Source organism: Camellia sinensis, chromosome 6 (assembly GCF_055761805.1).
Source record: "Camellia sinensis isolate YWXY chromosome 6, ASM5576180v1, whole genome shotgun sequence".
Classification (NCBI taxonomy): Eukaryota; Viridiplantae; Streptophyta; class Magnoliopsida; order Ericales; family Theaceae; genus Camellia; species Camellia sinensis.
The window spans coordinates 101,954,002-101,967,044 of record NC_138966.1 but is presented as its reverse complement, the minus strand read 5'-3'; the positions used below and the strand labels follow the sequence as shown (position 1 = coordinate 101,967,044).

Here is a 13,043-nt window from a genome sequence, read left to right as displayed (position 1 = left end):
GTTGCCTTGTGTCAGAGTCTAGAACTTCGTGGTCTTGCGATCTCGGACACTAAGGGGAAAATGCTTGTTATAAAACAACTCTAAAAATCTGGCCTAAGTTAAACCTGGATTGCCTTATCGGATCATCATCCATCATCTTCGAGCATCGTCGTCCAATGTGAATGTTGCTAATGACACCTTCTAGGCGTCAGTGCTGGGAAAAATCTCGAACAACTTCTCTATTTCCAAAACCCATGCTTCGGCTTTCATCGGCTCTAACCCCCTTGGAATCTTGGTGGGTTCATTTTCTTGAACTCTTTGATCAAAGTTATCGTGCCGTTCCCGTATAAAGCTGGCTGTAGAGGCACTTGCGGTACTGGAGGAGGTGGAGGCAGAACTGCATGTCGGCCGTTTGTCTGCTCGGCCTGGGTATAGATGGTATTAGTGTCTTGTGGCCTAGGTTGTCTTAACTCACGGACCAAACCTTCGACCAACCGTTTTAGTCTGTCCAATCTGTCCTCGGAATGATCTCGGCCAACTGGAGGTCTACCTCTTCTCATGATGCTAAGAGTATGCAAAATATGACTTTAAAACAAAATGAGTAAATAAACATGTATGCAAGTAACAAACGATTATGCTGAGATGATGCACACCTTGTCAAATAGCAAGCAATATGATGCAGTCCTAACATCATTCTAAGGGACATCCTATGCTCTTTAGGACTCAAAGTGTGTGAATAATGTACTATAAGGGACCGGTGCTCTGATACCAATCTGTTAGGACCCCATTCCGCCCCTAGTAGAATAGTGCCATGATGGCCAGTAATCCGAGATTACCAAAAGTCAACTTACAAAGTCACACACAATCAGAGTATACATACGGGGCTCACATGTGCGGATGTAATAAATTTAAATCTAAATAGTACACAAGAGCTGTGCATAGATCAAATGAAATGTCATACATAACATGGTTTTACAACTTAAGAACAAATAAAACAAATACATATTACATCTTGATCAAAAGGCTTCTTAAGCCGACATATACGAAACGAACTACAACAACCAAGCCAAGAAGCATAATCTTCAAGATGCTACAAAATATGAATCCAACAACTTGCAAATAATCATCTAGGCGTCACCGCCTTCTTGCTCGTCACCTACATATATATATGGAGAGGGTGAGTTGGAATACTCAGTGAATGATATTAGAAATAAAGGTTTAGAATGAATGATATTCGAGATCTTTATCAAAACAATACATATCATAACTTGTACAAAATTAAGGGATAAACTAAGTTCATCTATCAAATCTTTCAAAACTTCAAGGGATGCTTACTAGCATCAATATAATACAAAGGATGACAATTCGGACAAACCCACGCGGTAAACCGTTGGTGGCAAGACAAGGGAGATATCTCAAACAAGGGTGCTAGTTACATTATAGTCCCCTAGCACTAAGGACTTTCAAAACAAGGGTACTAGTTGCATTATAGTCCCCTAGCACTAAGGACTTTCCAAAACAAGATAATACTTGATACAAAAATTAGAGATAATCATTCATGCTTGATCAAATACTTTTCCAAAGCAAAGCAAAGCTTTATCAAACCTTTATAACATAGCTTTATTAAAAATACCACTCACATAGCTCTTCGGGTATAGGGATTAAGGCAAGAATCCAAGACCTACAAACACATAATAAAGTCTACTGAATGCACTTCAAAAAGTCAAGAAGAGATGCTCAAGGATGGGTATGAAATGCATTCTTAAAACAAGCTTTTCATGAGTGTGAATGATCTCGGCATTTCTTTCTAAAACCAAGTCAAAGCAAAACAATCATGTGCTAGGAATCAAGCACTATTTTTCATCTCGGGAAAACATGATGGGTACCAACCAGGTCTTGGCCGAGGTCCCACACCTCTTAGCCGAGGTGTGGTCCCGATGACCATGCTCAGGGAAATGAAGTCAGGAGAATCTGGATTTCCCTTCGAGGAACATGAAGAATATGAATGCTAAAATCTTAACTTGTTATTACAAAAATCACAGATTTCATGAGATGAGTTAGAAAACATGGACCTGGGTACCCATACTTAGAGATTTCATGAAAACAAACACAAAAACATGGATCTTGATACAAACTTTTCGGATTAAAACATGGTTTTCTTTCAAGAACACAAGAACAACATTTTCTCTTTCTAAAACCAAACTTTAAATCAATGCATGACTCATGAATCATGCTAGATCATGCAATGCAATCGGATCAACATAAATAATAACAAGAGTAGACCAAGAATCTAACCTAGGATCAAGCTTGGAAATCTATTTCTCTCTCAAGAACTCCTTCTTCCTCTCTTCCTAGAGCTTCTCTCTCTTCAAAGGCAAAGATATGACAAATGATGTGGGTTTCTCTACTGCTAGCAGACTTAACCCTCTGCTGGGACACGTGGCAACGACCGGTTAGTTCACCTCAAAAAGGTGGCTGACTGACTGACAAGACAAGTGCATGACAAAGTGTATACAACAAGCAAGGTGACAAGAGTACTCTAACAAGGTAAGGACCTCGGGTCAAGACATAGGCTTCGGCAAGCAAGGTTTCAATGATCTCAGCTAGGAAGGATAACGCTTGGCCCAGCTAGATGTGCCACACCTCGGTCTAGGTCATTCCAGTCCCAGCACAAGGTCACTAGGTGCAAGGTTCAAGGATGTCGGATGCCTAGATGATAGCATCTCGGCCTAGATGATGCACATCTCGGCCTGGGTGATGCACACCTCGGCCTAGATGATGACATCTCGGCCAATATGCCAGGGCGAAGGTGGATGTCAACCAAAGTGGATTCCAAAATGGTCCTAGGTGTAAGAGGTTCAAAGGTGTGACCTAGGCTTAAGATGACATTGGCTTAACACACACCAAGCGAGAAACAAAACATGCAAGCAACACTCAGACAAAACAAATCAAGGTTCGAAAAATGCAAGTTTAAGTAAGACAAAGATTATGCAAATGCACGTGAGCATGACTAAAACAAAGTGAGGGTTGTTACACATAATGTTCTAAAAATTTCAAATAACACATATACCAAGTCAATTTCACATTTGGCTGCCAATAGGGCCTTCAATTCATAAACCATAATAGAAATACAAACAGATATTTCCACATTAGACAAATATAAACACAAATAATGCAATGCACAAGTAATTAACTCCGGATTTCATCTTAATTACTTATTAGACGTATTAAATCATGGATTGCATGTTAATCAGAGGTCAGGATTGTTATAATAGACGTCAACTTACAAAAGCCCCCCCCGGGCTAAATCAATCTCCGAGGACTGGGTACTGTGGTTTATGGCTATTGTCAATTTGATATGGTTTTGGTGGAATAGACAAGTGCACGATGAAGACTTCAAGGAACCCCATGCCTCGATTCTAATTATTACAGGAAGAATTAATGAATATATTTATGTTCGTGATAATCTTACCAAGTCCAAATCCCGAAGCACAGTTATGACTTCTTGGGCTCCTCCTTCAGTTGGGTGGGTGAGATTAATGCTTATGGAGCGGTAAACAAGCACTATAATCAGGCTGGGGCTAGCGGTCTCTTACAATTAGAAATAGGGGACTAGATTGGTGGTTTCAAGTACTGCATAGGGAGAGCTTCACCCATAATGGCAGAGCTATGAGCCATTCTGCGTGGTATGCAAATGAGATGGGATAAGAGGCACCGTCATGTTACTGTTGAATTAGATTCGGTGGAGGCAATCCAAGCTATCAAGGCCCAGAACTAGACAGATCCTAACTTCAATCTCTGCCAAGAAATTGGAGAAATGCTCGAGAGGGATTGACAATGTGAGCTGCACTCTATTTGCAGAGAAGCCAATTGTTGTGCGGATGTGTTAGCAAAATCTGCTATTAATAAGGTCGATGAACTTGAAACTCTGATAACAGCCCCTCTGTGTGTGGGGTTGGCTATAGCTAGCGATAAGATGAGAGGAAGTTTCTCTAGACGTGTTCGTCTGTAGTCCAGGGCTTCAGCCTCCATTATATTAGAAGAAAAAAACAAAAAAAACTATCCTCCCTTGCCCATTTTGTGGATCCCGATGATCTAAACCTCGCAGTGATGACCACTTGTACAAAAAATTAGTTTCATCGGATACCAATAAATAGATTAATAAATCACTTTTTATTTTGTAAAATGAATAGTTTAAGTTCAAACTCATAATTATTATCTATTTTAAAAATAAAATATAATTTATTCATTTTTTACAATAATCTTATCTAGTTTGACTACAAAAGAAGGCATGAAACAATGACCTAAATTTAACATATTAAAAAGCAAACGTTGAAAACTTTCTATCTACTCAATATAATAAAAGAGATAAAGTAACAAATTTGATATTAGAAGGCATGGAACAATGGCATACCAAATTTAACATATTAAAAGGCAAACCTTGAAAATTTTCTATCTACTCAATATAATAAAAGATATAAAGTAACAAATTTCATATTATTTTTGAAGATATCAAATTTTAATATGTCAAATTGTCGCATAATTTTTAAATAAAATTTGACATTTTGAAAACAATATATCAGCTGGAGATACTTTCATTGGATGAATACACGTAATAAATTTAAAAAAAAAAATTAAAATCACCATGTGACACATGACAACATTATTTTAATTGCACTTAATATTTTTCTTGAAGTATCCCAGGGAACGGTGAGGTGGCAAGGATACAGAACCTAACAATTAAAGAGAATTTAAAGAAAGGTATGAATGGTTAAAAATACTTGTTGCTTATTTATTTGGAAATGTTAGAGCACTTAAAATTTTACCAAATATTTTATTAAATATTTTATATGAATGTGGATTCCAAATTTATGTAGAACCAATCTCATATGAGATATTTGATAAAAATTTAATATCCCTAACATTACTTTATTTATTTTAATTACAGCTTATTTCTAGTCTATAAATGTAGGCTAAACTGTCCAATTAAGCTCATAGGGTCCATCACATACTCTATTTCGGCAATTTAATTTAATCCATTTATTTTAGGGGTACTTATGTATAGATTTTAACAGGTGAATTTATTATTCAATAGATTCTGTAATAATTAATGGTATTTTTCATTAAATACTATTAGAAAAAATCACTAATTATTAATTTTTAGTAACAGTTTGAAAATTTTGTCACAAAAATATCAATAATTATAAATTTTAGTGACAGTTAAAAAAATCATCACAAAAAAATGTAACTAATTTTTAACGTTTAGCGATAATTTGAAGAATTCACCATAGAAAAACATCAATAATTGTAAGTTTCAGTAATAATTTATAAAAAGTCGTGACAAAAAAATAACTAATTATAAGTTTATAGTGACATGCAAAAAAAAATCGTTACAAAAAATTATTTTTAAATTCGATTTTACTATGACTAACTTTTGATAGGACTTAATGAGAATTAAATCTAACTATTAGAATCTATGGATAATTTATTCTTCATTTTATAATATCCCATGTATAAATCATGAATGGTGCTATTAGCACCTAATGAATTATTTTGGAACTCCATTTCTTTGGGTCCCTACTTATAAATTTTGAAACCCTCAAAATTTCTTTCCCTCTCTCCTAAATAGAAATGGCAACGGGGCGAGGTGGGGCCGGGGACCACACTTCCCGTCCCCGATTGTAGAATTTCCCCATCCCCAACCCTGATTCCCGACGGGAGATCTATTACCATCCCCGTCCCCACCCTCTAACAGGGATCTGGTTTCCCCGACTCTGAAAATTCTCCGGATCAAAAAAAAAAAAAACCAAACCCAAACAGCAGCAGCAACAACCATTCAACAACATCATCAAGCAACATCATCAAATGACATCAACAACAACATCATCAGCATCACAGATTCACTTATAGCTTCCATTGAAAAATGATCACAAAGGCAAACCACAATAGTAAGAACAAATCACCAACCAACTCAAACTAATAACGGCTAAACAAAAAATCCATTGCCTAAAAAAATAATAATATTAAAATGAAGCCAAAACAATTACTCAATTATGTGCAATCAAAACAGTGAAAATTAGGAGATCATTTATTTTTTATTATAAATATTTAGGGCAAAAACAAGTTTAACAAACTGAGAAGTTCAATTCAACCGTGCCATAAATAATGCAATTGTATTAGCCAACTAGATTCTCAAATACTTATATAATGCTGGTTTGAGTTTTTATTTATCCCCAAAAAAAAAAAAAATGATGGTTTGAGTTTTTTCGGCTTAAAAAAGAATGAGAACATCAAGACCTAAAGTCTGAAATTCATTTTTTCGGTGATTGAAATTTCTTTGCGGCCAAATCCAATAAACATAGCAATAGAGAAAAAATTGAAGAGCATGTAAGCAATATTCAGCACATTGAGAGAGAGAGAGAGAGAGAGAGAGAACATCACAGATTCACAGAGAGAGAGAGATCTGAGTAGAGAGAAAGGGAGAGATCTGCTCAGATCTACCGTGGTGGAGGGAACAAATGCCTGAGGAGGAGGAAGTGGCGCTCGGAGGAGGAGGATGTGGCCCTTGGCGGCGGTGAGGAAGAGAGACATCACAGACTGTGATGAAGAGATCTGAGAGAGATGTGAGGAAGAGAGAGAGAGAGAGTAGATATAAATGAATAGAGAGAGAGCAGAGCAGTAGACAGCTTTGTGTTTGTGTGTGAGAGTGTTCAGCCAAACCCTACACATACACATATATAATATATATAAACAGGGACAAAATAGTAATTTTATGTCAGAGGGCAAACGGAGCGGGGATCGGGGCCGGGGTCGGGCCGGGTCCTGGGCTGAAACGTGTATCCCCGTCCCCGGCCCGAATATCATCGGGGATTCAATTTTTAATACCACTCTCGGCCGGTCGGGAGTATTTTTTGGGGAATAACCGCTCAATTCAGGGTCGAGGGATCGGGCCCTCGTCGGATCGGGTTCCAATTGCCATTTTTACTCCTAAATAATACCAAAATTATCATTGTAAAAAACATTTCACCCATTGAATGCACACCCCCACACCAAAAAAAAAAAAAAACCTCTTCCAAAAAACCCTATCAAAACCCACAAAGAAGAAGAAAAGCCAATGTGATTACTGTCTCTGTTGCTTCATCCACCATTGTCATAGTTGGTATGTGCTTTCTCTCTCTATATATACATAATTTCTTAGTTTTCTCGTAATAATTTCTTCTCTTGTTGGAAAAAAAAATTATAATAATTGGTTTTGTTGGTAGATATTATAAAATTGTGAGTTCAGCAGAGAACTACGTAGCAATATTATTAAAACTATGTGATGAAAGAATAACTTTTAAACCTAATAATAGATATGGGCTAATTTCGATAACTTCTGCAAGTGTAAGTAATGTTCGGGCATGTATTCCCCGAACTTGAAAAAATGAAAACTTCTACAAACGTTAACAATTTTAACCGTTCAATGTGTTAAGAAATTTTCATGTTCGAACCTGTATTTCCGAATATTACTTATTTGTTCGGAAATTCCCAAACAAATAAGTAATGTTCGAGCCTGTAAACCCGAACTTGAAAAAATAAAAACTTCTGCAAGCGTTAACAATTTTGACCGTTCAATGTGTTAAGAAATTTTCATGTTCAGACCTGCATTCCCAAACATTACTTATTTGTTCAGGAACGCCATCTCGAACAAATAAGTAATATTCGAGCATGTATTCCGCCAAAGGGTTGCCACTATTACCACTGGAATATTGCCTTTAAAGGATTTTCAAGGTTTTGAGGGTGGGTAGGTTTTGAATGTGAGATTTGGGGAAGAGGGATGGGTGGTGATGGAAGTGAGCAATATCATAAAATCTAATTTATAATGTAGTGAGTGTGTAGGTTTAATTGTGAGATAGAGTGTCCCAAGATTAATGATGTCCTTTTTAGTAATTTTATTTGAGATTATTATTGTAATAAAAAAAAGAGTTAAAAATTGAAGGGTCCAAAATAATTTATGAGGTGCTAATAACAATACTCTAAATGATTCATAGTTAAAGAGTACTTAGGCCATAATTCTATTTCTTAATAACTTTAATCTCCTTGGATGAAAGGACAAAATTAGTCCAAAATGGCAACTATCTGCTAAAATCAACCTATCTTACTATCTGTTGAAATCACCCTATCTTTTGAAATAATTTAAATTGTCTATCTGTTGAAATTTATCAAACCCATTTCCTATCTGTTGAAATCTCCCAAACTATCTATCTGTTGAAATGTGACACATGTCATTCATTCAACATCATATATGTGGAATATTACACATTTTTCTACCTCACCACTACCACATGCTGCCGCCGATCACCACTACTAACTGCGCCACCCTTGGCAAATTTTTCGGCCAATTTTTTGGCACCAGTGAAATTTTTCGAAAACTATTCTAACATGTTCTTCTCACCAAATGAGATTTTACTTTGGATCTAATGCTTTATATCCTCTTTAAATTGGACTTTTCACTAATTTCTGGTTAATTCAATAGTTATAACCATATTGTTTTGCTATATTTATCTCCAAAAAATAAATCATTTATTTTAAAAATTATCCTGGCTCATTTTATATAGTTTGTTCAAACTCGTACAATTGTATATTTGTGACAACCCTCACTACTGATTAGTGTTAATCTATGATTAAGCATGTTAAATGACTGATTGACTGAAATCATGAACTGATTGACTGAATGTATAGCTTAAGTGCATGTCTATCTGTTTGACTGCTAAATTATCTATTCATATTTTATGTTCTAAACTGCAAATTGAAGGCCTTATCGGCGGCCGAATCCGAAATTGATTAGTGTTTTATGCTAATTAGAATTAATGTGATTTTATGTTATATTTAATTGAAATGTGATTTGGTATGACTAAATTGGGTTAAATAAGCTAAATTACAAAAGTTGGACTTATCTACAAATTTTCCATGTTAGTGGGCATCTCATAAAACATTTGAGACTTAATTCATATCTTTTCCTCAGCCATTTTCTGAGCCTAACCGACTAGAGAGAGAGAGAGCTAGGAGAAGCTTGATTTCATCTTGTTTTGCTTGGAAATTTAGAGAATTTGAAGGAGTCTTGCATAATTGAGCTTCTACACTTGTAATTCAAGGCCTAAGGTAGGAGAACCATCTTCTTGAGCTTGCATTTGAGTTATATCTTGCATGATTCATAGAAGTTTAGTGAGTTGAGTCTAGAATTGGCTTAAATTGTTGTATTGAGGCTTAAATCATGCATGTATGTGCATATCTTAAAGCTTAGAGTTGTTTTCATGGAAATTATTGCATGCATGTTCATATTTTTGGTCTTGATCCATGAACTCACCATGTTTTGAAGTTAAACATTGCATTTGGTCTTGTCTTGTAGCATTGGTGTTCCTAGGAACCCATGCATGTGTTGAATTTGCATTGTTCTTCATGTTCATGAAAATTTCTTTGAATTTGTGTTCAATGGAACTACCTTTGGGCTTTGATTTCTCAAATTGATCTTTGAAACATGTCATATTATGAGTTTACAAGTGTTTTTCAGAAAATTAGCCCAAAATGATCGAATTTGATGCATTAAAGTTGAGTTTTGAGCTTGAGGTTCAAATCTGAAAATTCCAGATTTTGAACTCACGCTCGAGCGGGGAACTCCACGCTCGAGCGTACACACTAAGTTCATGCAGTCTGCTCGAGCGGGAAAAGTGACGCTCGAGCGGAAAATGCATGTATCCAGTACTTTGCCCATGTTTACAGTCCGCTCGAGCGAGGGAATGCACGCTCGAGCGAGGACTTGTGTCTCACGCTCGAGCGGGGATCGAGCGTCCGTCGAGCATGAATTGCATGCATCTAGTACTTTTGCATGATTTTACAATCCGCTCAAGCGGGGGAAACAACGCTCGAGCGGAGCTCCTTTGTTCTGCATGTCCGCTCGAGCGTAGAAAGCCACGCTCGAGCGTGGACCCCTGTTTCAGTAAATTTTGAAAAGTGTTTTAAAAGTGCATCTTTGCATCCTTATTTCATCCTAGGCATTCTTAGGCCTAGTTTAAGGCATCTTAATGAGGATATTGACGTAGAACCACACCGAGTTTAAGTAGGGACTAAGTCTTCGTTTTCCAAGTATGTGACTTAGTGTGTGTTCATCCTATAACTGTGTAGGGTTAGCATCCGAGGACGCGCACTAGCTTATCTGTAGCCCAGAACTCTGTGAGTAACAATGTTGTAAAGATATGTTCAATCATGAATATTTTTTGAATGAACAAATGTACTGCTTTCTGAAATGATATCTCTTACTAAATGAATATTTGTCCTATTTGTGAACTGTATTCGTGGCATTCATAGCAATTTACTGTTATTGTACTGTACTGTACTATTACTGTCACAGAGATCTCTGTCGGTTCCCATGTTTGGAACCACTACTGTTTACTGATATGATGGCCATCAACTGACTGTTCGGTCTGTTAAGACCTACTGTACTTTTTTGCTATTGGATGTACCACATATGACTATTATAGTTCTGAATGACTGTTATGGCATGAATTATGAGCCACAAACTGCATGACTGATATACTGATAAATGACTGTTTTCAACACTGAAAGAACATTCATTCTTAATCTCTTTATGCATATGTGATTCACTGGGCTTTAGCTCACTGCTCATATATATATGTAGGTGTTCAGGCACCGGACCGTTGCTAGAAGCGTCAGGCTCAGCCCTTGTTTTGTCAAGCCAACCTTCGTGCCTCACTTCGAGGTTCCAGATCTGTTCAAGCTAAGGCTGTTTTTGAGGTGTCTCAGATTCACCCTATCTGTCTCTGTTATGTATAGACTGTTACTGTACTGTTATGGTAGGGATTTGGTCCCTAACCTAAATGATTGTATATGATGTATGTATATACTGTTTTTGTTCAGAATGTGAATATGTTATGAAAAATCTTTTTGCATATAGACTGTCACAACTCATTGGACATATTTTATTACTGTTTTGGCTTCTGCCAGCCCATGTACTCTGTATTACTGTTAAGCAGGCTTTCGGTAATCACGGATTACAGGTCGGTTACGGTGCTAAACCCATAGGGGCGGGTTTGGGTCGTGACAATATTCGAGTCAATTTGAAACTAAAATAAGTTTTGTTCAATTATTATATACATAAATAATAATACAACATGTATTATATAGGTATATAAAAACATAAAATATTTTTTATTATATACTAATGTTATTATTATTATTATTATTTTTATCTCAAATTGAATTTCGAGCCAAAGTCAAGCTTAAATTCAATCTAGATTAATAAAGGAGCTAGAGCGTAAATAGTGCACCACAGCTTTTACATGAGTAAAAGTAACTATTTTTTTATTTAATCAATCAATAAAAAATAATTTACTAAAAATTATATTTTTTTTAAAAAAAAGAGTTTGAATCTTATAACAAAATAAATCTTAAATTTTCTATTTTATCAATTTAAATACTAATATTTTGATTTATTTTTAATTCAAATCATTCGCCTATTTTTCGTTAAGTAAAACTGTCAAAAAAAATGAATTTTAGTTATTAAACTCAATAGAAGCAGGTATTTTAGATATTTTACAATTAATCTTTAATGACTACAATATACTTTTTCAGATAGTTTTACTTAACAAAAATAAATAAATGATTTAGATTGAAAATAAATCAAAAGTTTGGGGTTTACAGTGATAAAATTAAAAAATTAAGATTTATTTATTTTTACTAAGGCTCAAATCCTTAATTTTTTTTTATTTGTAATTTTTTCAATAATTTATTAATACTATTATGATAAATACTCTACAACAAATTGAATGTTTTGTCCCTTGAAATAGTCCAAGAAGACTTAAGGCAACAACAATCCAACAATAATAACATTGGGCTCAACCGCGTCCAGTATTGTGGGAGTCTCAATAAGTGGGGGGTGGTGCATAACAATTATCCAAATAATAAGAATAATAAATTACTTACTTAAAAAAAAATACTAATTCTGCCCACTGGAAACCTTTAAATCACAGAAAATTATTTAGTACTCATAAAGTGCCATGCGATGTTATATAAGTAGTGTTCTCGATCAATGACGTAACGGAAAATTTTGGTAAACGAGAGATGACCTGCGAAATGGGTTTGTGATATTTCATTTGTTGAGTGCATCACGTAAATAATATCATATGATACTTTAAGACTATCTGATTATAATCTCTAAAACTGTGTTTATTTAGAAGGTGATGGAAAATGAGAGAGAGAAAAATATGAAACTTTTTCATAATTTGTTTAATATGAAAGCAGTGAAAATTACATGAAATTAATTTGTCTATAGAATCCATATTAGCGTAGTAACTAAAATTTTAATTTCTTGCATCATATATATACTAACATATGCCCGTGCCTAAAGGCATGGTGTAAATAATGTTAAGATTATAATATAATTGTAATATAATCCCAATACTATTTAAATTTATTTTTTAATTTGATAAAATCACAAATTTATTATAAAATTTTGGAGTTCTCACAAAACTTCTCACAAAAACTTATTTTTGCTTATATAATATATAGCTAGATAGATAGATGTGCCTGACATAGATACAATTTCCACAGGCATACATACAATAATGCTTTTACTTATATAATTATATGGAAATTATATGTATGCCCGTAATGTCCTAGTGTATTACGGGCGTTCATACATTGTATGGAAATATGTGTAAAATATATTGAACAAAAAGGAGAAAATAAAAAATAAAAAAACAAATAGAGAGAAAAATAAAAACGGGAGAAAATAAAAAAATAAAAAGAAAAGAAAGAGGAAGGCAGGATCATGGGATTATGGAAAGAGGAATGAAAGAAAAGGAACAAGTAAGAGAGAGAGAGAAGTAGGAAAGTAGAAAATGTATATGTAGAACATTTTTTAGAAAATATATCTTAGCCATTATTTTATAATTTGAACAGATCTGAGCCATCCAAATATCTTAGGAAAATTTACCAATAAATCCCAAAATGTAAACTAATGAACCAATTGGTCCCATTTTTATTCTACTAAACCGTTTAGTCCTGCG

At 34.9% G+C, this 13,043-nt stretch overlaps 1 long non-coding RNA gene across 1 annotated transcript; it reads right to left on the bottom strand.

Annotated features, from left to right (window-relative positions):
• Positions 1–918: 918 nt before the first annotated feature.
• LOC145792799 (uncharacterized) lies at positions 919–6,691 on the bottom strand. The gene is made up of 2 exons (XR_014332709.1): positions 6,481–6,691; positions 919–1,135 (listed from the first exon to the last, which is right to left on the bottom strand). It is a non-coding gene; the product is annotated as an uncharacterized LOC145792799 (long non-coding RNA).
• Positions 6,692–13,043: the final 6,352 nt, after the last annotated feature.